The following is a 26,960-nucleotide window of genomic DNA, read 5'->3' on the forward strand; positions in this document are numbered from 1 at the left end:
ATAGGATATCCATAAAATCAATTCTGTAGGCATGGTTTATTAAACCATTGGCCATTGGTCATCAAATTACCCTTCTAGCCTTCTTTCTTCCCTGTAGGAATGTCAGATGGTAGAATTGAAAGTCTTAGACCTCTAATCCTGTCTTGGTTTTTCCATTGACCAACCCCTATAGTTACTAAGTACTGTTAGCTATCAGTTAACTCATTAGCATCCAAAAAGTACATTATTTTAAAGATTAAGATTTTAGCAGCTCAATGCTAGGAAAAACCAACACCACACAAATTCTTAGGAAAAAATAAAGCAAAAATGACTACTTACCATAATGATTAATACAAAGAATACTATCATATTAATACAAAGAATACTATCATAAGTGAATAGTCTTCAAAAATTATTAAACAATTATGTGTTGTAAAAATATAAATAATAACTTGTTATAATGTTGAAATAACTTTAATATATAATCTTATGCTGGTGAGAGAAAATAATGGGCTTGGTCTATTTTCTGTAACATTTCTTTCTAAATGGTGCCTTTAAGAATGGCAGATGGTTGTATCCAGGCATTTTGTAAAGGTAAACTTCAAAAGTGAAAGTCAGGCCGGGTGCTGGTGGCTCACGCCTGTAATCCTAGCTACTCAGGAGACTGAGATCTAAACATCATGATTCAAAGCCAGCCTGAGCAGGAAAGTGCATGAGACTTATCTCCAATAAACCACTAGAAAACCGAAGTGGTACTGTGGCTCAAGTGGTAGAGTACTCGCCTTGAGCTGAAGAACACAAGGACAGTGCCCAAGCCCAGAGTTCAAGCCCCATGACCAAAAAAAAAAAAAAAAAAAAGTGAAGGTCAGCATATAAGATGATGCTAAGTGAGATGGACCCCAAGACATGGACACAAGAGGTCTTTCTTTCTTGGTGTTGTTTTTAATATATTATGCAATATTTTTTGTTTCCTTTGTATGTTCTTCCCCCTATGCTATATCCCCTGTTGCCACTGTACTTGATTTTGCTACCCTGCATCTTGTATATACATTTGTCCAATTTGGGGAGAGGAAGGAGAATAACAAAATGCTGAAACAAGGACACAGGATGACCCATTGCAACAATGATACCCACAAGACAGTAATATTGGAAAGGAACTTTACAACATCTGTGGGGGGAGGAGTGAAGAAGGTGGGAGAGGGAAGGGATAGTAGAAGAACAACAAGGGAAGAGGTAACAATGCTCGATTTTCACAATAAATAATAAATAAAAATGAAAAAAAAGAATTAAAAAATATCCAGGAAAAAAAGAAATGTAGGGCTGGAAAGATGGCTCAGTGGTAGAGTGCTTGCCTTGTATGCCTGAGGCCCTGGGTTCGATTCCTCAGCACCACATAAGCAAAAAGAAAAAAGCCAGAAGTGGCGCTGTGGCTCAAGTGGTAGAGCGCTAGCCTTGAGCTGAAGAGCTGAGGGACAGCGCCCAGGCCCAGAGTTCAGGCCCCACGACCGGACCCAAAAAAAAAAAAAAAAAGAAATGTACTCATTACCTTACTCATGCAACCGTAACCCCTCTGTACAGCATCTTTACAATGAAATAATTTTTTTAAAAAAAGGATGAAGGGAAGGGAAAAATAAAAGAAAAAATGAAAAGAAGAAAAGTAAAAGAAAAAAGTGAAGGTCAGAAATATTTATCTTTATACTCCTGTAGATAAATACTCGGTATACATTTCCTGTGTCCTCACATTTAGCTCTAATTTGAGAGGTAAGGAGTATCAGGTACAGGCAAAACATACTTTCCTTTTTATTCTTTTTTTCTAACGTAATTGTAGAAACTCATTCAAATGAAATTGGCAAGAACAAATGTACTGGAGAGAATAGTTTTTAAGAGTTTTCCTACTTCCTATCAGATCCATGGGTGGAAATAGTTGCCAAAATAGCAATGAAGATATGGACCACTGAATATAAAGGAAACTTGAAGGTCATTTTGGGAAACTCAACTTTGAAAAAGGGTAGCACTGATAGCTTTGACACCATCTCTTCTTTCAAGATCAAACAGAAAAAACTGCTATCATTCCAAAATCAGGAAAATAATTAGGACTATATATTAATTTGGTGTTTAGAAATGAATATTTATCGTGAAAACCTAACAAACATTGACACATTAGAATATAGTGAAGAGCTTGATTTCCAGAGCCAGTTGAGTGGGTTATTGCTTATACAATTTAGAAGTAACATGTGATTTATTCATGTGATTCTTGTGATTCTTCATCTGTAAAATAGGCATGGTGGTGATTAGAGAACTGAGAGTTTTCTATGTAAAATGCTATGAATTAGGTCTTGTGCAAGAGATGGTTTTTTGTGTGAAGCAGGACCAATGTATCTTTTTGTTTGATTTGTGCTTAAATTTCCTTTCAGAGCCAAACTCATACTGATGAAAACAATGTTGTTAAAGGTATTCAAATGCCTTTCTCAATGTAGTGACCCATTATACCCATTTTTTAAAACAGTTCAGTTGAAACTTTGACAGCTAACCAGTTACAGTTGGTATAATTTATTCTGTAAGATCAGTATGTTATCTCTCTATTTCTCTCTCTCTCTTTCTCCTAGTCTCCAGAATATATGAAAATCTTATCCCAAACAGCATAAAGGACTTTCTTATATGTATGATTAAAGGTGTGGACCTTCACATAATGAAATTATCCTGGGCTGTAGACTATATCTGTGGGCCAATCAATCACATGCGTCCTTAAAAGTGAAAGAACTCTCTGGGCTGTGGTCAAGAACAAGATGTGATTAAGGAAAAATGATCAGATATATGCAATATTGATGGCTTTGAAGATGAAAGAAGGGGCTATGAGCCAAATAATATAAGTGACCTTTACAAGCTGGTGAGGACAAGAAAACAGAATGTCCCTAGAACTTCCAGAAGGGAATGCAGGCCTTAATTTTAGCCTGATAAGACAGAACTATGATAGATTTCTGATCTACAGAAATTGGCAGTTTCAAAGACTAAGAATGTTTGGGTAAATTGCCTTCAACTATTCTGAACCCATATCAGAATGATAGAGTTAATGATTACTTCAACATTTTCTGTTTACACCAAAATGGAGAGAAATGGATTCATATCCTCAAAGAGTCAGGATAGCCTTCCATTTTTCATTTCCTTCCCTTGTTCACTTTCAGTCCTATAATTTGAAGTCCTTTCATGTATCATAGTCAACAGGGAAATGAGGGTTTTATTCATATTTGATTCTCCTTTTGGAGCTAGTCTCAACCTGTACCTCAAAAGGTCAGCTAGAGTAGATTTTCTCTTCTGTTCTGCATTTAGTACATGCCTCCAGTAATTGATAGGGAAATCTGTCTTCTGATTTTGCTTTTCTTTTGTTAATTTTTCCAATGGAACTAGAAAGAGACATTTAGGGAATAGAAGAGTTAGCATTTCTTACACTGGGTTAAAAGGTCTGTGTAACACAGTTAAAATACAGCTTTACATAGTTTGGAGGATTATGTAATAAGAAAATTATTTACTCCAGTACCTTCTTGGATACTAATGCACATTTCTTTCCTAACAGCAGGAATAGCTGCAAATGTAACTGCTAGCAAGATAAATATGAATTACGCACACCTAAGGGATTCTTTAAAACTATAAGCCCAGCTTCTATCAGATTGCATCTTTTCCTCCATCCCCACAACCTGTCTCTTCTTCCTATCTTCTTCTCTATCTCCCTTCATTTCCTCTTTCTCACTCCATTTTTTTCTCTGTATTTGGTGCCTAGGCATAAAGCTTACAATCGCCATCTACTGGTTGTAGTGTTCAAGTACAGGATGTGACTCCAGGAGTAATTTACATGCTTGATTATAGTCAATCTTTATGAAGCCCTTATGTACCTCCTTGATTGCAGATTTCAAATTGTTTCCTGAAAAAGGTAAACTCTTGCTGTTTATCAAGGCTTTTTCATAGGATGTGCATCTAAGGGATTTTCTTTTGGTTTACAATTACTTAATTATAATTTTCTAAGTTGCTCCAGGAGGGGATTCAGCACAACTCAGCAAGTTCTTAGCTTATAGGGGAAATTTAATGAGTATACTTTGAGTGGATATTTGTTGAATTGCTCCCCTGAAAGAAACATTTTTTTGCTTCCATCAGTATCATTGTTATATTAATCACAACAATGACAAGTATATCTATATTTGTATTACATTTTTCAATAGTGTATAATTCTGGTACTACATAATTGGGAGTTATAGATTTATTCTACCTAGAATACATATGAAGAAAGGAGGCCTTCTATAAAAGGCCCAATGACTTACCCAAGATCCCACCTTTTAGAGTCATGAAACAGACTGACTCCACTTAACCCTAAGGAATTAATATTTGAATTTTCATAGTTGTCTAATTCTTTATTTGTATACCAGTCCTGGAGCTTGAATTTAGGGCCTGGTTCTGTCCCTGAACTGTTTTTGTTCAAGTCTAGAGCTGCACTTCTGGCAATTTTGATAGTTAATTGGAGATGAGTCTCATGGGTTTTCCTGCCCAAACTGGTTTCAAATCATGATCCTCAGTTATAGCCTTCTGAGTACAATAATGAGCCTCTGGCACCTGGCTTTGTCTAATTCTTCTGTTCACCATCTTCGCTTCTCATGTGGGTTTTTATCCTTTGTCAATGGACTTTCAGGTTTTTCTCTTAAAATATGTGACAAATTTTCCATAATTTTCAAACCTTGAGAAATAGAAAGAACAGCATACCTATAAAAGTATTGCTCCAGAAGGGAATGAAGGGGAATTGGAGGAGGTAAATGAATATGATTGCTATGTTACATGGATATATGAAAATGTCACAATGGAACTCTTTATGTTTGACGACTGACACACATTAATAAAAGATTTTTTTCAGCAGTGTGGAAATAAAGAGGGCTGTTGAGGAAGAAATGAGTATGTTCTGTAGATAAAATCAAGTAATAGAAACTGAAAAATAAACATTTGCCATTATTTGCTCTTTTTTTGCTTTTCTCTTTGATTTTTCTCTTATTCTTTCCTTTGTTTTTTGTGAGTTTCCAGGCTCTTGTCTTTTAAAGCACAGCCTCTTAAACATTATTCTAAACATTATTTTGGATTATTCTATCCTTCAATTAATAGCATATGGACTTTGTTACATGGTTTTCTTTTGTGGCACATGGAATCATATTGCAATGAAACAGGTCACAGAATATTTTACTTCTTTATTTTGGGGAAATGAGGTCAAGGAGTGGTGTAATTCATATAGACAATACTTATCTAAAAAGATAAAATTTTCAAATGATCAGTTATGTAGTTAGAAGAATAGAAAGCACATGATCATTTTCTTCCTTTTTATCCCTTCTCACATCAATGGAACGACAGCAAGCAGACGTTGGTTAGCTCTCATAGGTCTGTGCTAGAAAGATTTCATGACTCTTCTATTTGTGTGTGTTTCATTTTAATCTACTACTCAACATTAATCAGCATTTGGAAGCAACCTATATCAGCTCTGCATAATCCAGCTCTTGATTTACTGTCTGATTCTTTCAGCTCCTGTTTTCCTCTTGCTTGATTTCATGTGTGGTAGCAGAGGTCCATCACCCCAGGAGCTCTAAGTAGTCGTTATTCCAGTTCCCATTTGTTGCTGTCATTCCACCCTGCTGTCTGTCCGCACAGACCTGCAAGATGTGTTTCTGCTCACCAACACTGAGATGGTAATTGATTTGCTGAAGCCCTATCTTCAATTCCGTTTAGGTCACCTACCAGCTTTTCTGCTCACTGTCAAAGAGAATTCAATTAACACACGACAAGTGTGACAAAGTCTTTCATGTTCAATATACTTACCAGCTGTCTTAAAGTTTCTTCACTTCCAGCTCTTGGCTACTCAAGAGGCCCAAGAATAATGGAAGGATTCTTCCAAGTTGTTTTTTTCCTTCTATCTCTGTCATTTCCCTTTTCACCAACCTTATGAAAAATGATTTCATTTTTGTATTTAAGAGTCATACAGTACGATCAAAGAGAAAATATTGGGTTCCTTCTTATTTAAAGCAAAAGGATACAATGAGTTAATGCTACATCTTTTTCAAATTGTGGACTAAACTGGGAATCTGAATGTCAGTCAACACAATTTAGGTTTCTGTTTACTGTCATAAATTTGGAGTCACTGCAGTCTTTTGTGTGATCTCTATTTTTCCTTATTTCCAGCATCCTCTACAAAGCATTAATGTGCTGTACATTTATAATGTGTCCAATTGGATTTTAAACAATACTGTGTTTGGAAAACAATTCCATATTAAATATACACTCCATCGGTGTTTCTTTTATTGGACATTATTCAAACAAATGCCTGTGCTTTTTATAAAAGGATAAATGTAATAGTGATACTTCAAAAATGGGGAGTTAAATAACTAATTGTGACTCACTGAGTTCCCTAAAGCAGACACATTGTGTTGTGACAGTTCATGCCTAGTAATATAAGGCATCTCACATCTACCTAAGAATAGTAAGATGCAATGTGGAATGAACTTCAGGGGGAAATTAAATTGATTTCATTCACTGGAGACCTTTAGTAAAGCCCTCAGAGTTATTTTGTTAAGAAAAATTGAGTTTAAAGAGAATGATAATAATAATTTCACGTTAATTTTAAGTTTCATTTTCTATAGGTCCCAAATACAAAGAAATTCGTTGAGCTTAAATGGCAACATATCCACTTTTCAGCAATGGAGTTAGGAGCCAAACCATAGGTTCCTGTCCTAGCCTTGCCAGTTTCCAGCTGTATGAATCTGGGACAAGACTATGTGACTCGTTCCTTTAGTCAGCCACTACAGTTGAAGATGGTAATTTGGCACATTTTTTTCCTATCATACATAAAAAAGTATTAAAAATTCAATATCTGTCTTTTATTTTGCCTTCTAAAGTGCTTGAGAGTTAAGTTGCAAAAATCATGCTTCCTCACCCCCAAACATTTCCAAAGAATAAGTGCAGGATCTTATAGAACAAAGATACAGTCATCAAAGTTAGGACAGTCGTTTAACATGAATGAAATTGTTATTATCTTATGTACTGTTCATTTTCAAATGCTGTGAAGAATAATCTTTAACTCCTAGTGGCTTATACCTGTAATCCAGAGGGCTGAGGTTCAACAGTAGCCTAAGAAAAAGTCTTTGAGACTCTATCTGCAACAAATGAGCAAAATGCTGAACTGGAGGTATGGCAGAAGTGGTAGAGGGCCAAATATGAGCCAGACAGCCCAGAAAGAGCACAGGGTTCTAAGTTCAAACCCTGATAAAGGTAAAATAAATAAGCAAGTAAATTGAAAAACAAGTAAAATAGAGCAAAAGAAGAATAGAATCCTCAAATGCTAAGCTTCAGTATTTTGTCCTATATGATTGCTAAGCATATGGATTGTGAAGCCAGTATTAAGTGGGTATTAATCCTGCTTCTACACTGTATTTCCTGTTTTCATATTGAACAAACTACTTAATGCATTTGTAATAATTTCCTTATTTACAATAAGGGAATATAACATCTCCTTATTTTGGAAGAATTAAATAAGCTAATTTTGGTAAAAATGATCACTGCCTGTTACAGGTAGCACCATGTAAGTGTATTTAGCCAAATAAAGAATTAATGCTCTTGGGACAGAATCCTTAAGAAGGTTCCCAGGCTACATAATGAGGAGAGGTAGTTCAGATAGAGGAGATTCTCCATATTAAAGAAGAGCTGAGAGATCAAGAAAATCAAATTGGATTGTTTGCAAAACAAAATATTAGAGAGAAGAGAGAATCCCAAGATGTTGTAGAAGGTCCACTTTAAGTATTCAGCAAACTACTCATCTGTGCGTGCAAATAAAGAAAATATTTGAGGAAAAATAACTGAGAGCATTAAAAAGTAGTACAAATATGAAGCATTAAAAAGTAGTACAAATATGAAGCTAAAATTAGGACTCATTACTACTTTCAGATTGGAAAACCTCATAATTCACATTGAATAAGGTAAGATATTCAGAAAGGGGTTTGTTTCAGTGGTAGCAAATATTGAACTCTTGAATTTAGACTCTAGACTAAATGCTTCCATTTAAAAATCTTATAGTAAAAAAGCTGCAATGATGAAACTCTTTTCAAGTAAAATAACTATGGCCCAGAATATTCATAAGAATGAAAATATCAAGCATCCACAAAGGGGAAATTCACATTGATAATAACAAAACATCGTAGCCATTAAAAGAAGCAAGAAAATGAATGCCATAGAGAGAAATATCAATCAATGGAAAGGTGATCCAGAATTGAGACAAATGTTAGAATTAGCAGATAAGGATGATAAAGCAGTTGCTAAATGTGTATTCCATGTGTTGAAAAGCTAAGAAGAGACAAATATAAAATAGACCCAAGCTAAACTTTTAAATATGAAAACTAGATGCTTGAGATTTAAAATTCCCTAAGGATTACAAATTATAAAATTACATAATTTAAAAGAAAAAGAAGATAAAGTTATTGAACTTGTAGACACACAAATAAAATCTATGCAAAATGAAACACAAAATAAAAAATTGCAAGTGAAAAGTACATCCATAAGCTCTGGAAACACTTAAAGAGAGCTAATATATTCGTCCTTAGAGTATCCAGGAATGTAGGGATAAGAATATTTGAAAATAAAATGGCTAAAAATTGTCTATCCTTGATGAAATATATAAATTTTATACATCTGTACAAGAAATTCAGTGAACTCCAAGGATAAGAAATGTGAAGAATAATTTATGCCAAAGCAAATCTTAATCAAATTCTAGAAAAAAATAATATACAGAATAAAAAATGACAACACTTTTCTCTTTAGTAAAAATTCAAGCAGGGGCACAGTGGAGTGAAACTCCTTAAAATATAGAAATGAAGAACTTGTCAATACTAAAGTAAAAATATTTCTAAGAATGAAGGTATAATAAAGACTTCTTATGATATAGAAAAACTGAAAGACTATTATAAGCAGACCTATGCTACAAGAAATATTAAAGAAAGTGCTTTAGGCCAAAAGTAAACAATACCAATTAGAAATATGGATCTTCACAAAGAAAAAGCAATATTGTTAATTACAGGGGCTTGTGTATAGATACATATACATGTATATATATGTGTGTGTGTGAAATACATGTATATATGTACATTATATAACTCTTTTCAAAAATCTGTTAAAAGTATAATAATACTCTAGAAAGGTAAAACAATGTAGTACTTATAACAAGTAAGTAAAAGGCATGAAAATGATATAAAGGCAGAGAGGGGAGATATGACAGTTCTTATATAGTAAATGAGGTAAGGTATATTTTAAGGTAGGTTATGGTCAATTTTAGCTGATAAGCCAATCAAGAAACTAAGATGTCATAGAAAATGCTCTAGAAATCCAAATGAGTGTAGACAAAACTAAAAAGAGATAATTAGCTGGGCACTGGTGACTCACACCTGTAATTAGGAAGCTGAAACGTGAGGATTGTGGTTCAAAGACAGCCCGGGCAGGAAAGTCCATGAGACTCTTATCTCCAATAAACCACCAGAAAACCGGAAGTGGTGCCATGGCTCAAGTGGTAGAGTGCTCACCTTGAGCTCAAGAGCTCAGGGATGGAGCCCAGGCCCAGAGTTCAAGCCCCACGACTGACAAAAATTAAATAAAAGAGATAATTAAGAAAAGGGGCAAAGGGAAAACAAATAGTAGGGTAGATTTATGTCTAAACATACTATTCATCACCTTAAATTGTAATAATGTAATACCCCAATTAAGAGACAGAGACTGTCATAGTGGATAAAGGAAAAAAGACCCAAATAGATACTACCCATAAGAAATTCACTACAGTGTAACATCATAGGCAAGTTAAAATGTAAAAGGGTATAATATCATTAACCAAATAAAAATCTGGCTACCATATAAGCAATATTTGGAAAGGGAAGAGAAAAAGTGCTGCTTTTTACAATATTTGCTTGTATCTGTCAATGAGGATTTGGCCATTTTTAGATCCATTTAACAATCAAAATGGAAAAAAATTTAAGCTGGGCACTGGTGGCTCATGCCTATAATCCTAGCTACTCAGAAGGCTGACATCTGAGGATTGAAGTTCAAAAGTATCTGTAAGACTCAGATCTTCAATTAACCACCCAAAAAAGCTGGAAGAGAAGTTGTGGCTCAAGTGGTAGAGCACTAGCCTAGTGCAAAAAAAGCTCAAGACAGCACCTAGCCCTGAGTTCAAGCTCCAGGACCAGCACAAAATGAAAAAAGAAAAAATAACAATTGGGTTTATGAATGCAAATGGAATGAAAAGTCCCAATAAGTTTTAGCTTATACTTTCACCATGGCCAAGTTATTTGAAATGAGCCAGTCCACAAATGCTGTGCAAATGAAATTATAAGCTCTGAGGACAAGTTCTGGGTAGCTTTAACAGACAGTTTATTCCATGTGAGCTTATAGTCATATTCCTATGAGGCAGATCTTTTGAAGCAGATAGACTTCAAGCTGTCATTTAATAGTTCAAACCTTGAAAATTAAGAGGTACACTAAAGATCCAGGAGTTGTAAATTAATGGGTATGTTCTAACTTTGACAGGATTTCTAGCATCTATACTCCCCTTTTCTTATTTATTCTTATTCTTTTTATAATGCTATAATAAATCTTTGTACTTGCTGCCTTAATCAATAGACATCTGATAGGACACTATCATTTCATCATGGAAACTATGTATGTTTGCAGAAGATGAAAGGATGTCTTTAGGGATGTTCAAAGTGATTCCAGTTGTTAAAACCTTAAAGGAAGTTAGTCTGTCATGGATTTTTTTTTTATCAACTTCCAGATCATATCAATTTGCCTCAGTGTTTTCTAACAGACTGAAACTGAAGTGTAACACTGATGGAGAGCAAATTAAGGTTTCTCACAATAAATGTTAAAAGGAAATATCAATGGATACTCTTATTTAATTATTGTTCAGAGTGTGGGGGCAGGGAGGGAACCAAGGGGATATAGGTAGATTTGATTTTTGTATTTTAAAACTTATTTATCTCATGTACACAGTGAGATAGTAACTATAAAAAGATAATGGCACTTCAGGCAGAATTGGAACATTTAGGTGACTGCACAACTCTCTGGGGGTAGTCAATTCAGTTGGCTTTAACTTTAGGATTGGATACATCATTCCCTCAGCCCACTGTTAACCTTCAAATAGTGAATTAAAAAATATCATCTAATTTTACCTTACACAAGAACTATTATGTCTTATCTAGAAGCTAAGGTAGGAGAAATTAAGTCCTGTTCTTTTTTTAAATTGTGAAAATGCCATACAGAAGGATTACAATTACATGAGCAAGGTAATGAGCACATTTCTTATCAAGCATTGTTGCCTCCTCCTTTGTTTCCCCCTTCTCATCCCTTCCCATCTCCCCCCCTCCCCTCTCCCCCTTCCTCTCCCTCCCACCCCCTGGCCAAAGTTGTAAAGTTCCTTTTTCTATCTAACCTCTTGTACATCTCATTGTTGCAATGGGTCCACCTGTATCCCTATTTAAACAATTTGTTTTTTCCCTTCCCCTCCACAAATTATACTGACATCAAATACAGTGAAAACAGGGGTTATACCGTGGGGGAGGGACATACAAAGCAACACAAAAAACCATCTTATAAATATGCTAGAAACAATCACAAGAAAGAAAAAAACATTTGAGTCCTTATCTTGGACTTCATTTCGCCTAACATCTTAAGTCCTGTTCTGAGTATGAAAGTTTTCTGTTTAGTGTGTTAAGGAGTCCAAAGCAATTGTACCTGTTGAGCCAGATTCAAAAGTACAAACTGTTAAAAATACATCATTTATTCCTCAGTTCAAAAGGATTCCTAAATTCTTAACTCCAATAGTATGTCTTGAATACAGCTGGTGAGGGAGAATCTTGATTGATCACATTAACTCAACAGCCTCTAAAACAGTCCTGCTTGGCCTCCAAGAACAAAGAGCTGGTAGTCATGGGGGAAGAAGAAAGACAGGAACATAAGGTACAGAACATGGGTGAGAAAGGCTAAGATCCAACATTAGTTGTCTCATCTCACATCTCCTGTTACTATGTCACTATTTTCTGTGTGTGCGTGTGTGTGTGTGTGTGTGTGTGTGTGTATGCGCGCGCGTGTGTGCGTGCCAGTCCTGGAGCTTGAACTCAGGGCCTGGGTACTGTCTTTGAGCTTTTGTGCTCTACCACTTGAGCCACAGTTCCACTTCTGGCCCTTTGCTGGTTAATTGGAAATAAGAGTCTCACAGACTTTTCTGCCCTGGCTGGTTTTGAACCATGATCCTCAGATCTGAGCCACAGCACCTGGCTAATATTGTCTATTTCTGTACATTAAATACATGTATTTCCTGAGCTCCACCTGTATCATATAAACAATGAAGGGCCTTTCTAGACCCAAGATTCCAAGATTCTAAGGATACCTTTAACCTTCTCTGATGACTCTTACCCTATCTACTTTCAGGGGAATAAGAAGTCATAAACTCTCATAGCCACATGAGCTAATTTCATTTTCAGATGTTCTTCACTTATGTAATGTTCTTTGATCATAGCAATGGTCTTTGAGATAAGTAAAGTGGGTATGTTTATTCTCAGTTGACATATGGAATTGAGGCTCAGAGGCTAAAACTGAGCTCGTCATTTTTCTCATTGTCAGTATGCTCAGAATGTTACATGGATCATTCCTTAGTTAGTCATCATAATGGTCCTTTGAGGAATATTATACTAGAAAATATAATTCTTTACTTTTGACCAATTAAGACAGAGGCACAAAGAGGGTTACTAATTTGCTCAGGTTCATCTAGATGACAAGTGCCTAGATTTTAGAGATTTCCATTTAACAAATGTCATGTTTCTCCTCTTGTAAGAACACAAATGGGATTTTATTTTAATAAGATGGTAGGATAGAAAAAGCACCAAAAATTGCTGAAAGCACAAAGCTGTTTTGGAAAGGCAGCAGTGTAGATACAGTTCATATTGTTAACTTCTACCATCTCTATCTTATCAGATTTTCAGTTATCAATCTTTTTCATAAGCTCTGTCCTCAAAAGTCCAATGAGGTGCAGAGCAGTTTCTTCACCGCTGCCTGCCAATTCCACCTAACTATGTTTCAAGGAAGTAGACCTGACCCATGCTTAATTCCCACTCCTATAAAAAATCTACCTGGAAAAAAAATTGGACCTATTTCTATTTTTCTAGCATTTAACTAAGGCAAGGAAGGTGACTTTCTGAATTTAATTATCTAAATGCACACAGAATATGTGAATTGTTCATAGTACAAAACTAGGATGTATTTTGAGGAGTTTGCATGAAAAGATGTAGTTTCAAGGAATAGATCTTAAATAATATGAATGCAGGTATTATGGTAGGTTATTTTTTATATGTGACATAAAAGTCCATCCTCACATAACCTCTCCATCTTTGGGAGTAGGTAAGATAATTTGTTTGTTAGGTGCCATGTAGGCAAAGGATGTCAATATTCTCTAGAACAGAGAAAGTGGGGGAAATTCTTATTAGTTCAGTTATACAGGTGAGCTTGCTTGACCTTGGAGAGGTGATTCAGTATTATTTCACATTCAGATATTAATCAATAAGACCAGGTTAGTATTATTCTGTCTGTCCTGGCTCCCTTTAAAGTTTCAAAATGAATTTTATAGCACATATGAAACCAGTTCTCAATAAGTGTTGGAGAAATTCAAGTTTCTTAAAAATTGAGTAACAATAATGAGAAAAGCTTGCCATGAGAACAATTAGGTTGAGTGAGGGTCAATAAAATTTTACATTCTAAAACAAGTTATATTGAATTGTTTTTACTTGTGTAGCCAAATATTATCATTTATCATATCTTAAAGGCAAGAAAGGCAACTGGTTTGTTATGGATATAGCATATTGACCAGTCGTGTTGTTTACTGAGTCATAATGTTCCCATTTGTCCCATGAGTGGGTAGAAGCTCTAGACATTCTCAGCATAATTTTCAGGGTATTTGTAGGAAGGAGAAAAGCCTAAGAAATGGTTAAATGCTTTGGCTGCCTCTTCTCCTGCATAGAAGAGGTAGCCTGAAATCTCAGAGAAAAACAGCAACCATTTGTGCGAGACTGTACCTTGGAGATCTCTTCCGCAATCTTGAGTGGGCAGCTGATATATCCTCTCAATAAGATTTCAGTGAAAAATTCTTAAGTACTAGAGATCCACTAGGAAAATGACATGCTGGACAAAGCATACGTTACTAACAAAATGGAAAATTACTACGTCAGTCACAATTATCAAGTACCAAGAAAGTTAAATAAGCTTGAACAAAAATTAGCAAGAACAATTTTGTCATTTAATTATCAATAAATGTTCTCATTCATCTACACTCCCATACATGAATAGTGAATACAGGAAGTCTGTTTTGCTCATGGATTTATTATGCACAGGTCTGACCAAATATGGTAAAAATATTAATTAAATTTCAAAAACAAAAAATTTTAAATTCCTGTGCATGCGTTATACAGCATGGTATGGAAAAGCTCTGTTAGTCCCACTAACAGTTATATTTAAATAGTTGTGTGATCTGCTAAGTACTTTGCTGTATCTTAAGATATCTCCTTACGAAAATAGGACTTCGCAGTATCAAGTGATACCTAAAAAGGAAGGTCAAAGTTAATGTGCTTACATAACTTGTGGGTATGGGTGGGTTGGGAAAGATGAGGAAGAGTGATAGAAAGGATGATATTGATCAAGATGCATTGTACTTACATTGTTGGATTGAAACTCTTTTGTACAGCTACTTAAAGATAATAATAATAAAAGTCAATGTGCTTAATTGCTAGTGATAATGTGAAAAGTTTAGATTGAAATTTTTCTTAAAAAGTGGTATGTCTCTGAAGATTTGGGATTTCAGTAGTGTTTTGGGAAAAAAAGTAATCAGGATTCTAGGATTACTGAGTATTCATGTATTTTTCCTCAATGGTTGTTTCCTTGAAACCATATAATAAAAATACCAAGGGTTTAATGATGTACTCAGTAAAAAAGTTGCTTCCTAATTGCACTTTCAATACCTTCATGACTTACAACAAAAAGATTTTCTAAGCAGATCTGCTGTTTAACAGAGCTTCAGAAAATATTGAAGCTTATGTATCTAATTTTGGAATGAGAAAGGGAAGACAACTAACCTGTTTGATTAGGGGTATACTTGCTGAAATACTACTTGGTCACTCACTTGCATATATTTGATACTGTTATATCAAAATTTGCAGGCATGTACTAATTTGTTCATTTTAGCTGGGTACAGATATTACTGAGGAGATAAGAAGTAGTACAGTTGCTCATCAAATATGTCCCCCAATCCAAGGGTCCTAATGAGCACAAGTCTATTCTCTATATACTTATAACTTTGGTGCCCCCACAATGCTTTGCTCTCAACTTCTATTGGGATGGAAGTCATTTGAAGAGCTGAACACAACATTTTGACTTATTTATGTCCACATCTTTTCTTCCAATTACTAAAGAGTTATTGTTTTAAGAGAATGAACACATTTAACCAGGACTTACAGTAGTTATAAATTCAAGTTATTTCATTTTGTTTTTCTTTTTTGTTATTTTGTTGGCTGGATTAAAAACATGGATCAATATTCTGGGTAAGTAATCAATAATCATTAGAAGACTAAATTTATAAATAATATGAATACCATGAAAATCAACTCCTTTCAAATACAGTACAAAGGTGCCTCATTAGCACAGTAGGTAGCGCGTCAGTCTCAAATATAGTACAATAGTTATAAATACAAATGGAAGTATTAAAATATGTCAGAAAGTATAAAAAGTTAGATTTCTCTGGGAATCTTAACAATGATATTTAGCAAAGGGAAAATTTAAAGATGAACAAGCATTAACTTCTGTGATTTAATGTTGCAAAACTTTACTAGTTAAATAAAATTATTACTGAAACATTTTTTTAATTTAGAGATTTAGAATACTAGTCATTAAATTGCTGAGTCAAAATATCTAATGACAAGAGCTGATGAATATACATTAATGGTCAATTGTGTTTCTACATAGCAATAAAAAAACCTATAAAATACAGAAATGTCATTATTCTTTGTGTAACTTCCTGTTTTTATTTTGTTAAATCATGTCATCAGACATAAATTTAAAAATACCTTGAATTTAAGAATCCCAAACCGTGGTTAGTAGGGATGGGAGAGAATGATGAAAGTAATGATATTGATCAAGATGCATTGTACATATAAACTGATTTGTTGAACAGTAACATTTTTGTACAACTACTTAAAGAAAATAAAAATATAATTAAAAATGAAACCTGAAACAAATATTCAAATAAATAAAACTATTGGCAAAACCCCAACCTTTATTCTATATTTATAAAAAGTACTTTACTTAGTTGTAGTCTGGTCTTATAATTTTGATCTAATGTTTAAGACATGCTTATAGGAAATTAATGTTGTCTTTGTCAAAGATATGTACAGAAGTATGATTCTGAAATTCTTTTTTTTGGTCCAGTCATGGGACTTGAACTCTGAGCCTGGGCACTGTCCCTCAGCTCTTCAGCTCAAGGCTAGCACTCTACCACTTGAGCCCAGTGCCACTTCCGGTTTTCTTTTTTTTTTTTTTTTTGTTTATGTGGTGCTGAGGAATTGAACCCAGGGCTTCAGGTATGCAAGGCAAATGCTCTACCACTGAGCCACCTTCCCAGCCCCATGATTCTGACATTCTTATACATAATATATACAAGTATATATACAACTAAAAATGACATACAGAAATGCTTAGATTTCTTAGGAAAACATCGCAAGGTAAAACAAAGCATTATATACAAATAATATTTAAGCATTCTGGCATATACTATATAGTGTTTTTAATCTAGAAGAATATTTTAGAAGCAAGTGTTGGAAACAGAAGCACCAGTTCTTTTATGTTATACTTGGTCATGAAGGCAAGTCTCTGTGACAGTTCATCCTGAAAGGAAGAAAATTTTACAGGTCATTAAGGTTGTAACAAATATAAATCACTAATACTTTAAACATGTAACATTTTAAATAATCCTGTCAGAAACGTATACAAAAACAGCATGGAGATTTTAATTTTTTAAACATTTTAAAGAAATGAAAACTTAATAGAGGAAAAGCAATGAAGGGGAGCAAAATCGATTTGCAAATGAAATGTACATAGAAAATGTCTCTCTTTACAAAACTCTAGGCTAACCACATTTTGCTAATTTATGATATAATATAGTAGAAAATATGTTCATTTGGGAACTTAGTACAAGTAGATATTCTACTTCAATGATTCTTCCATAACAGTATTTTTTCTTCTCTGTAATAAATAATATTTAAGAATTTTTAAAAAGTATTTTTTCTTTATAAAAAATGAAAAATACTTTTAATAATATAAAAAGTAGATCTGCTTACTAATGTAAATATGTGCATACTTCACGTAAGATATATATATATATCTGAAATTATTTAAATAGACATCAAGAGAATACAAATAAAAATAAAACCAACCTCAACCTGTTCCATGGAAGCAATGCTGGAGCCAACAGACTGTTTGGCCTTGTGAAAACTCCACATTGAGATTAAGGCTAAAAATCAATTGAAAAAGATTAACAAAAATGATTGTTATAGTATTTTATAATAAGTACTTCAAATTTAAATACTACATCCCAGATTTTACCTTAATTTATTAAATGTATTTTTGTTATATTTAAACAGTTATATGAAGGAGTTTCAATTCAACTTGCCACTTTATTAGTATGTTGTATCTTGATAAGTGTCATCCCTTACATCAAGTTCCCCACTACTTCCATTTAAGTAAACATAGAATAGACTCATAAATCTGTAAATAGAACTTAAAACATCTCCTAAATACATACTTTAGGATAAATGTGTTACTAATTTCGAAGTATTTTTGTTGAGCCCACATCATCCATGTGGATGATTCAATCAAAATAGACAAGCTAATAAAAGATTGAGAAATGATCTTGTCTTTTCTACATAAGACCAAAGCAATGGTCATCTGATGTACTATATTAACTCAAGATTATTAAGTCTAATTCACAGCAAATGGAAATTAATATGCTGAAAAAAGGTAAATCAGGCTAGGTAAAAGTAGTCTCACAATACATATCTAATATTTAAGTCAATTTCAATTTCAGTATTTAGCTCTGGACTGACCTTCATAGAAATAATTAATTCCCTGAATCCAATTATAAAACAGGTTCAAAAATGTTAAGTATATTGTTAAAGATCACCTTGTGTCAGAAAAAGGATTTGAACCAATGCTGGTTGAACCAAGGCTGGTTTGCTTCCAAGGTTCACTATTATAATCTCCGTTATACTATTTCTTTAGGGTATTAATTATTCTTACCACTTTTCTCAAAACCTGAGCATGTCAATTAGTGTAAAAAACGATATATGGAAAACACAGTAATTTTACTAATCATTATATGATGCTATTGACACATTATTAATTGGAAAGGGAAAGATACTAAAATTTTGTTGCGAGAGTTACAAAATCCAATAGCAATTGGATATTTCATATCATTAAGTATGGACATTAGTTTTGCTGTATCAGTACTTCTAACTTGTTTTTATTGCTCTTCTCACCACCAACCATTACTGACCTAACCCATTTCTCAAATCTAGAGACATGTCTGGCTTCACAACTGAGGGAAAGGTTGCTAACTGTTACTAGTGAATAGTGGTCAGGATGCTGTTAAACATCCTACAATGCACAGGAAAAAAATGTTCTGGTCAAAATGGCAACACTGCACAGGTTGAGAAATACTGCTTTAAACTTTATCAAAGAGTTTCCTGCTGATATTGATTTATGACTGAGGGGAAGTAACACTGTAATTTATTTCTAAGTTCTATGATCTCATTTAGTCTTCTCTTTTGTGCCTGTCCTGCGGCTTAATCTCAGACTGGTGCTGCATCTGAGCTTTTTTTGCTCAAAGTTATCATTCTACCAGGTGAGCCACACTTCTACTTCCAGCTTTTTGGTTGTCAATTGAGTCTCCTAGACTTTCCTACCCAGGCTTTGAACCATGATCCTCAGATCTCAGAGTGGCTAGGACTGCAGGTATTAACCACTGGTACCTAGCTTTCATTTAGTCTTTCAGTAAAAAATTTCATTTAATATCTAAGATAAACAGAAATAAGTTCTTCTAATATGGAGTCTTCTAACACATAATACCTTTGTTTCTTTTATAATTAATAAAAACCCACCGTTACTACCTGCTTATTAGCATGTGAGCTGAATTAGAATACTAACAAGGCAAAAAAGTGGACAACCTATCTTCAAGCCTTGTAATCAAATATTGAGTAGCTTATTTTATTAACTTGGGTATTAAAATTTGCCAATGACAAATTAGTGATCAGCAATTATACCACAGCAACATCCATTAACTCTATTCCCTATTGAACTTTCTCCTTCCAGAGAGGGAAAACAGACTATATAAACTTTATTTCAACCTATTAATCTACTCTTGAAGATAAAATCTAAAATAATCAGTTTTGTTATTTTAGAAAATTTTATTTTATTTTTGTGTTGTTCCTAGGGCTTGAACTCATGGCCTAGGTGCTATCCCTGAGATTTTTTTTTTATAAAGGCTTGTTAATCAGAGATAAGAGTCTCATGAGTTTTCTTGCCTGGGCTTGCTTCAAAATACAATCCTCAGATCTCAGCCTCCTGAGTAGCTAGGATTGCAGATGTGTACCATCTCTGCCTAGCTAAAACATGAATTTTTTAAATTTATGGTATAACATGACATCTGTAACACAGAAATGAACAAGTCATTCCCTTCAAACATGAAAGACTAAGAAATAAAGAGTCTATATTGAACATCCTGTTTCCAATAGCAATACTATAAATAGTGTTGATTATTTGCTGTCTTAAAAAAGCAAATAAACACATGTAATATGGCTTTCTTTTGAATTATTTGTATATTTTGTTTTCAGGACTCAAATTAGACTTATTCAATGAAGCTTTTTGGGAAGATCATTCATGAAAAATCCAAATATGCTCTTCATAAGTAGGTATTAAGCCAATATTTGAAAAATACTGTCTTTCTTGGTTACCTTCTTTCATTTATCATCATATATTAAAAGAATCCATCTTCAAGAGATTTTAAAGAACAAAGCCACACTTTTATGATTGCCAAAAATGAGATGACAACAGTCTTCAAATCATTAAGTTTTAATGTCAAAAAACAAATTCTAATCAATGGTAGTAAATACTAAAATTTTCATCTATATCACAGTTTGGGAGTGCTAGAAATTTCACAAAGGATGTCACACATGCTAAGCAAACACTATACCACTGAATCACACCACTGGCCATACACTAAAGAATTTTAGAAACTAGATATTGAACTAAGATTATCCAATAGCTCCTGAATAATATCTTACCCAGCTTCATCTGTCATTTCTTGAAGAAACATATCCACTTGGTTCTAGAAAAGGGATAGTAGAATTTATACTTCAATAACTTGAGCTTTAAAGGGTAGTTTGGACTTTATAAAAGGAATTTAAAATGTTTTTTTTTTCTTGCAATTATTTCTAACATATTTATAAGATGATTTCTTTGTTGCTTTGTATGTCCCTCCTCCACGGTATAACCCCTGTTTTCACTGTTGCATACTGTTGGTATACTTTGTGGAGGGGTAGGGAAAAAACAAATTGTTTAAATAGGGATACAGGTGGACCCATTGCAACAATACGTTATATAGAAAAACAAACTTTACAACTTTGGGGGGGGGGGGAGAAAGAGATGGGAAGGGTAAACAAAGGAGGAGGCAACAATGCTTGGTAAGAAATGTACTCATTACCTTGCCCATGTAATTGTAGCCCCTCTGTAGGCATTTTCACAATAAAAATAAATAAATAAGTAAATAAAAAGGAAAAAAGGGAATTAGAGATCATCACATGAAGTGATATAAGCTAGCTCCACAAGGACATATATCACATTTCCCCTCATTTGTGGAAGCTAGAAGGAAATAAAACAAAACAACACAATCAAGGCTACACTAGAAGAAGAGGGACTACTAGGAGGTAAAGGGGGAAGAAAAAGGAGGGAAAGCAAGAGGTACAAAAATAGCAATAGTAAGGGTTAATATATTCAAACTAATATACTCATGCATGAAAGTGCCATGATAAAATCCTTTTACTTTGTACAATTTAATTTATGCTAATAATTTTTTTTCATTACACCCAGAGAGCATGCTGTTATATTTTAAACCAAGGCTTTTTCTATTAACATTAAATTCTTTTTTTTTTTTTTTTTGTCGGTCGTGGGGCTTGAACTCTGGGCTTGGGTGTTGTCCCTGCGGCTCTTCAGCTCAAGGTGAGCGCTCTACCACTTGAGCCACAGTGCCACTTCCTAACATTAAATTCTAAAGCCTTATATAATGAAATAATTTGAAAAATACAAGGAGTAAGATTCATATATGATTTGTACCTCTGAGGAATGTATCTCTCTAATGGAATGACTCCATTTGTAATACTCCATCACAATCCACTGTGGTTTCAAAATTTTATTGATACAAATTACATAAAGGAGTTTGTTATTTTTATTTCATACATGCATATTGTACTTTGAACAAATTCACCCCATCTATTGCTTATGAATAAGAACCTCTTACCAGTTCTTAACAGATTTTGTCGTGTTTCAAAATGCTATTTTCATGTGTGTACATTTATATATATAAGTATATATGTGTATATATAAATGGACTTCAAACATTTTAGATATATTGATATATATGAGTGTATAGATAGATATATGCATATAATGCACTTTGATCATCCCTCTTCAGCCTGATTTCTCATTCCCCTGTCTTACTGGTTCCTCATGCAAGCCAGTTACAATTATATCCTATTATTATTTTTCTTAGGTTTAAATTCAGCATATAAGCAAAACCATGATGATTTAACTTTTAGAGTATAATAACTATATTTCAGATTGATGCAAATTTGATATTTAGGAACACTTTCTAGTATTTGGAAGAACACTGTGTCTATATTGTATGCAGTGTAATAATTATTCATATAAGATTTATATTGCATAAGGTACTAAAAGTAATTCAGAGATATTTAAAATTATAAATAAGAGGATATACAAATGTTGTATTTTAATAGCATGCCATATATATACCTATGTGTGTGTGTGTATATATATATATGTATATATAAAAATGTATTTGAATGTTATCAAGTCCTGGTGTCTATAGATACTAAACAATGACTGAACTACCTTTGTAAGGTTTTTGGAGTTTTTTGAGGGAAGATAGCATGCTGCCCCTATGTAGCCCAAGCTGGTCTGATAGCTGATGTCTAGCTGGCCTAAATCTCAAGCCTCTGGCTTCTATCTCCATAGTACTGAGATTACAGGAATATGTATGAGATTACAGTACCTGAGATTACATTTGGCCCTATACCTAGATATATACTAAGGTACAGGGAGCACTCAGGGAAAACATAGCTATACAAAATATTTTGTATTTACAAAGGAAGTTCTAAAATGTGATCATAGCTCTACAAGTAAGAAGCTGTATGATTTTGATCAAGCCATCAACCTTATTGTTGGAGCCTTAGTTTCTCTTTTTATGCACTTTACAAATGTTTGAAATATATAATACAAATTCAGAAAATAATACAGCACATGTGGATAACATTTTTGTCATTTTACTTTATATCTAAAGTAGAATTATTTGTATTTTGAAAACTTCTTTTGATTTTGTTACATGATATTTTTCTATGACTTTTATTCCTAAGTATTTAGTTAATTCAACTTAATTCCTATAGAATATGTCAGTATAGAAATAAAATTTAAATCCATTCTATTTCTGGACATTTAAATTTTTTTGTAATTTCTCCCTATATAGAGAAAGTGCAATAAGCATGTATTTGTGTATCTTTGTATACACAAGGACTTTTAGTGCATACATTTGGAAGTGGAAGTCCTACATTATAAATCATGTACATTGTCATATATTTAAATTTATTCAACAATCTACAGAAAGTAACGAACACCTGTTGTATGCCAGACAAATGTTTTACATGTTATGGAGGCAGTGATAAAAAATATTTATGCCAGTGACTTGTAGGAAGGGGAGAAGAGCATCATAATTTTAATATAGCTGTGTGTTTTAATTCCAATGAGCATAAATGAAATTTAATTTACAAATATAGTTAAATTGAAAATATGGGAAAAAATCTGACATAGAAGCAAGAGATTACATTATTTGTCAATGTCCATCAATATACCAATTACATTCTTCAAAGAACTAGAAAAAAATCCAAATATTCATATGGAAGCACATATGAATATAATTAGCTGAAAAAAGTATTGAACAAAAAAAGCAAAGCTGGAGATATCACAATGCCCTATTTCAAGACATAATACAGAGCCAAAGTAACACAGGCAGTATAGTACTATTGGCCTAAAAACAAGACACACAGACTAATGGAACAGATTGATATCTGAGAAATAAAGCCACACATCAATATGTAACTGGTTTTTTTTGGACAAAAGTACCAAAATAAATACTTTGAAGAAATGACAGCCTCTTCAATGAGTGATTCCAGGAAAAATGGCTATTCACATATAAAGATCTGAAATTTCTCTTTTATATCACCTAGTAGAAATATCAATTCAAAATGGATCAAAGACCTAAAAGTATGAAAGCACTAGAAGGATACATGGAGGAAATACTCCCCATAGCATTGGTATGGGCCATGAATTTTTTTTGGGTATATCTCTAAAGCACAGGAAAAAAAAAACAAAATAGACACAAAGAATTATACAAATCACAAAAGATTCTGCACAGCAAATGAAACATACAATAGTGAAGAGATAACTAACAGTACGGGAGAAAATATCTGCCACTTATTTGTCTGATGAGGACTTAATATCAAGAATATATAAGGAATTAAAAAAAATCAAAAGTAGCCAGGTACTTGTGGCTCTCACCTTTAATCCTAGCTGCTCAGGAGGCTGAGATCTGAGGATCACAGTTCAAAGCCAGCAGGAAAGTCCGTGACACTCTTATCTCCAATTAACCACAAGAAAATCAGAAGTGGCACTGTGGCTCAAGTGGTAGAGCTGTAGCCTTGAGCTGAAGAGCTGAGGGACAAGCACCCAGGCCCAGAGTTCAAGCGCCATGACCGACCAAAAAAACCCTAAAAACTCAAAAGTAAAAAAATTAAAGAAAATAGCCGCGCACCGGTGACTCACACCTGTAATCCTAGCTACTCAGGAGGCTGAGATCTGAGGATAGTGGTTCAAAGCCTGCCTGGGCTGGAAAAGTCTGTGAAACTCTTGGAAGCGGCACTATGGCTCAAGTGGTAGAGTGCTCGCCTTGAGCTGAAGAGCTGAGGGACAGTGCCCAGCCCCAGAGTTCAAGGCCCATGACTGACCAAAAAAAAAAAAGAAAATTAAAGAAAATAACCTAATTAGCAAATGGACAATGGACATACATTTCTCAACAAGAGAACAAATGGCCAGCAATGTATTTTAAAACTGTTCAACATCACTAATCATTACAGGAATGCCAATCAAAATCAGAATGAGCTATCACTTCACTGTACTAAAAATAGCTATTATGAAAAATTGGAGAACTCCAAGTGCTGGTGAGGATATGAAGAAAAGGAATTGTTACACATTGTTGGTTGGCATGTAGTTTAGTAGGGGCAGAATTTTTAGCTCTACTTTTAATTTTTAATACTGAAAATAAATATGTCTTAATATTAAAATTTACATTTTAGTGTATGCATTTGAAGGGAAAAAATAAAAATTTAAAGAAGCACATGTTATATTAGAAAGTGATATGTAATAGATACATGAAAGTGTTCAATATCCTTAGCCATAAAGAAAGCTCAAAATGAAAACTACACTGGGACACTATCTCACTCCAGTTAGAGTGGCAGCCATCAAGAAAACAAAAAACAACAAATTCTAGACTGGATATGAGAAAATGGATCTCTCATACACTCTTGGTGGGAATGTAAACTAGTGCAGTGTTTGTGGAAATTAGTATGGAGGGTTTTTTTTAAGACTAAAAATAGATATCCCCATGTCCTTGCCATACCACTATTGGGCATACATCTAAGAAAGAGCAAATCAATAAACAAGAAATACATCTACATAGCCATGTTTATTAACAACTCTGTTCACAATAATCCAAAAGATGGAATTAACTGAGGTGCTCAGCAACAAATGGTTGGATAAAGAATATATAATACATACACACACACAATGGAATATTACATAGCTATAAAGAAAAATGAAATGTCACTTTCAGTAAAATGGGTACAACTGGAGGACTTCCTACTGAGTGAGATAAGGCAAACTCAAAAAAACAAAGTACCACATTTTTTTCACTTAAATGTGAAAGCTATACCTAAAAGACATACATACACATGGCCATGCACGTAAGTATAAATATCCATACACATAATTACTTCAGAGGGTTAGATATAGAATATGAATCACACTCAGAGACTACATAAGAGAAGGAGAGGGGAGAATGATAAAACAAAGAAGGTGAATAATTGTGTAACCATCAAAGGTACATATGAAAGCAGCACCAAGAAACTCAAGAGAAGACCAAAATCAATACCAGTAGGATCAAAGTGGAATAAACTCTTTGGACTAGTGGGGAGGGATGTGCTTGGGGGAGAAAACAGAAGATTAAATACTGTCAAAATACACAATTTGAAACTATGTAAATGGCATGGGAAGACCTGTTAGTGACGCTATTTCTTAGAGGACAATGTTCAGGGAGTGTGATAGAAGGAGTCCAATTGATTGGAATATGGCAACATGTGTAGAGATATAACAACGAAATCTCCCTACTCAGTATAACTGATATAAGCTAATTTAAAAAATGAAAATGATATGTACTATGGAAAAGATATAGAAGGGAGGCTTGGTGGAAAGTAGGGCATGAAAGTACATAGTTATGTAGTTTTAAGTAGAGTTAAAAGAAAATCACTTGAAGGGAAGGAAGGAGGGAGTCATATGGATGTCTGGAGGAAGAAAACTCAAAGAAACTGCAAATGATAGATTGGCTATATAAAGCAGAAATATGGTCGTGTGCTTGACAAACAATAAAGAAGCAAAGTGCCTGAATAAAATAAGCAGTAATAAAATAAGCAAGCCAGAAAAGTAGTGTGAAGCAAGTCTTACAAGATCTTATTACTCAGAATCTGACTTTTACTCTGGGGGTAACATGGAGCCACTGGAAGGTTCTGGTCAGAATGACATAACTAAATTTACTTTAACAGGATCATCTGGTTGCTACAATAAGAAGAGAATAAATAATACTAAATTGTTTTACAAACTGGATAATCCCATATTGCATATTAGCAGGATACAAGTAGTATATTCAATCAATTCATCTGTGTTTTTTTTGTTTTTTTGGTTTTTTTTTGTCAGCCGTGGGGCTTGAACTCTGGGCCTGGGCGCTGTCCTTCAGCTCTTCAGCTCAAGGCAAGCGCTCTACCACTTGAGCTACAGCGCCACTTCTGGTTTTCTGGTGGTTTATTGGAGATAAGAGTTTCATGGAGTTTCCTGCCCAGGCTGGCTTTCAACCTCGATCCTCAGATCTCAGCCTCCTGAGTAGCTAGGATTACAGGCGTGAGCCACCAGTGCCCGGCTTGTTTTATTTTTTCTTTTTTCTTTTTTTTTTTTTTAATGAAGAAAGCCTTGTGTGCATTTGCATGTCGCCAGCAAAAGGCACCATAATTGAAATTGAGCTGTTCCACAAATCAATCTCAGTTTTTTTTAAAATCTGGAAGGTATTTTTAAACATCATCAAATACAACATCTACATTTTACAGTTATACACACTGAGGCCCAGGAACATAGGTGCTGTAATCAACGTCCCAAAGTTAATTAATGGCAGGGCAGGGATTAGGAGTCCTAGCACACATACTCAAGTCATCATTCCAATTTACTTGTGC

The 26,960-nt window shown here is 34.0% G+C and overlaps 1 pseudogene; it reads right to left on the reverse strand.

The window, feature by feature from the left end:
• Positions 1-20,350: 20,350 nt before the first annotated feature.
• LOC122097669 overlaps positions 20,351-26,960 on the reverse strand; it is a 29,018-nt pseudogene continuing 22,408 nt past the window's right edge.

The sequence above is a fragment of the Dipodomys spectabilis genome, unplaced genomic scaffold (assembly GCF_019054845.1).
Source record: "Dipodomys spectabilis isolate Male_0828 unplaced genomic scaffold, ASM1905484v1 ptg000424l, whole genome shotgun sequence".
NCBI lineage: Eukaryota > Metazoa > Chordata > Mammalia > Rodentia > Heteromyidae > Dipodomys > Dipodomys spectabilis.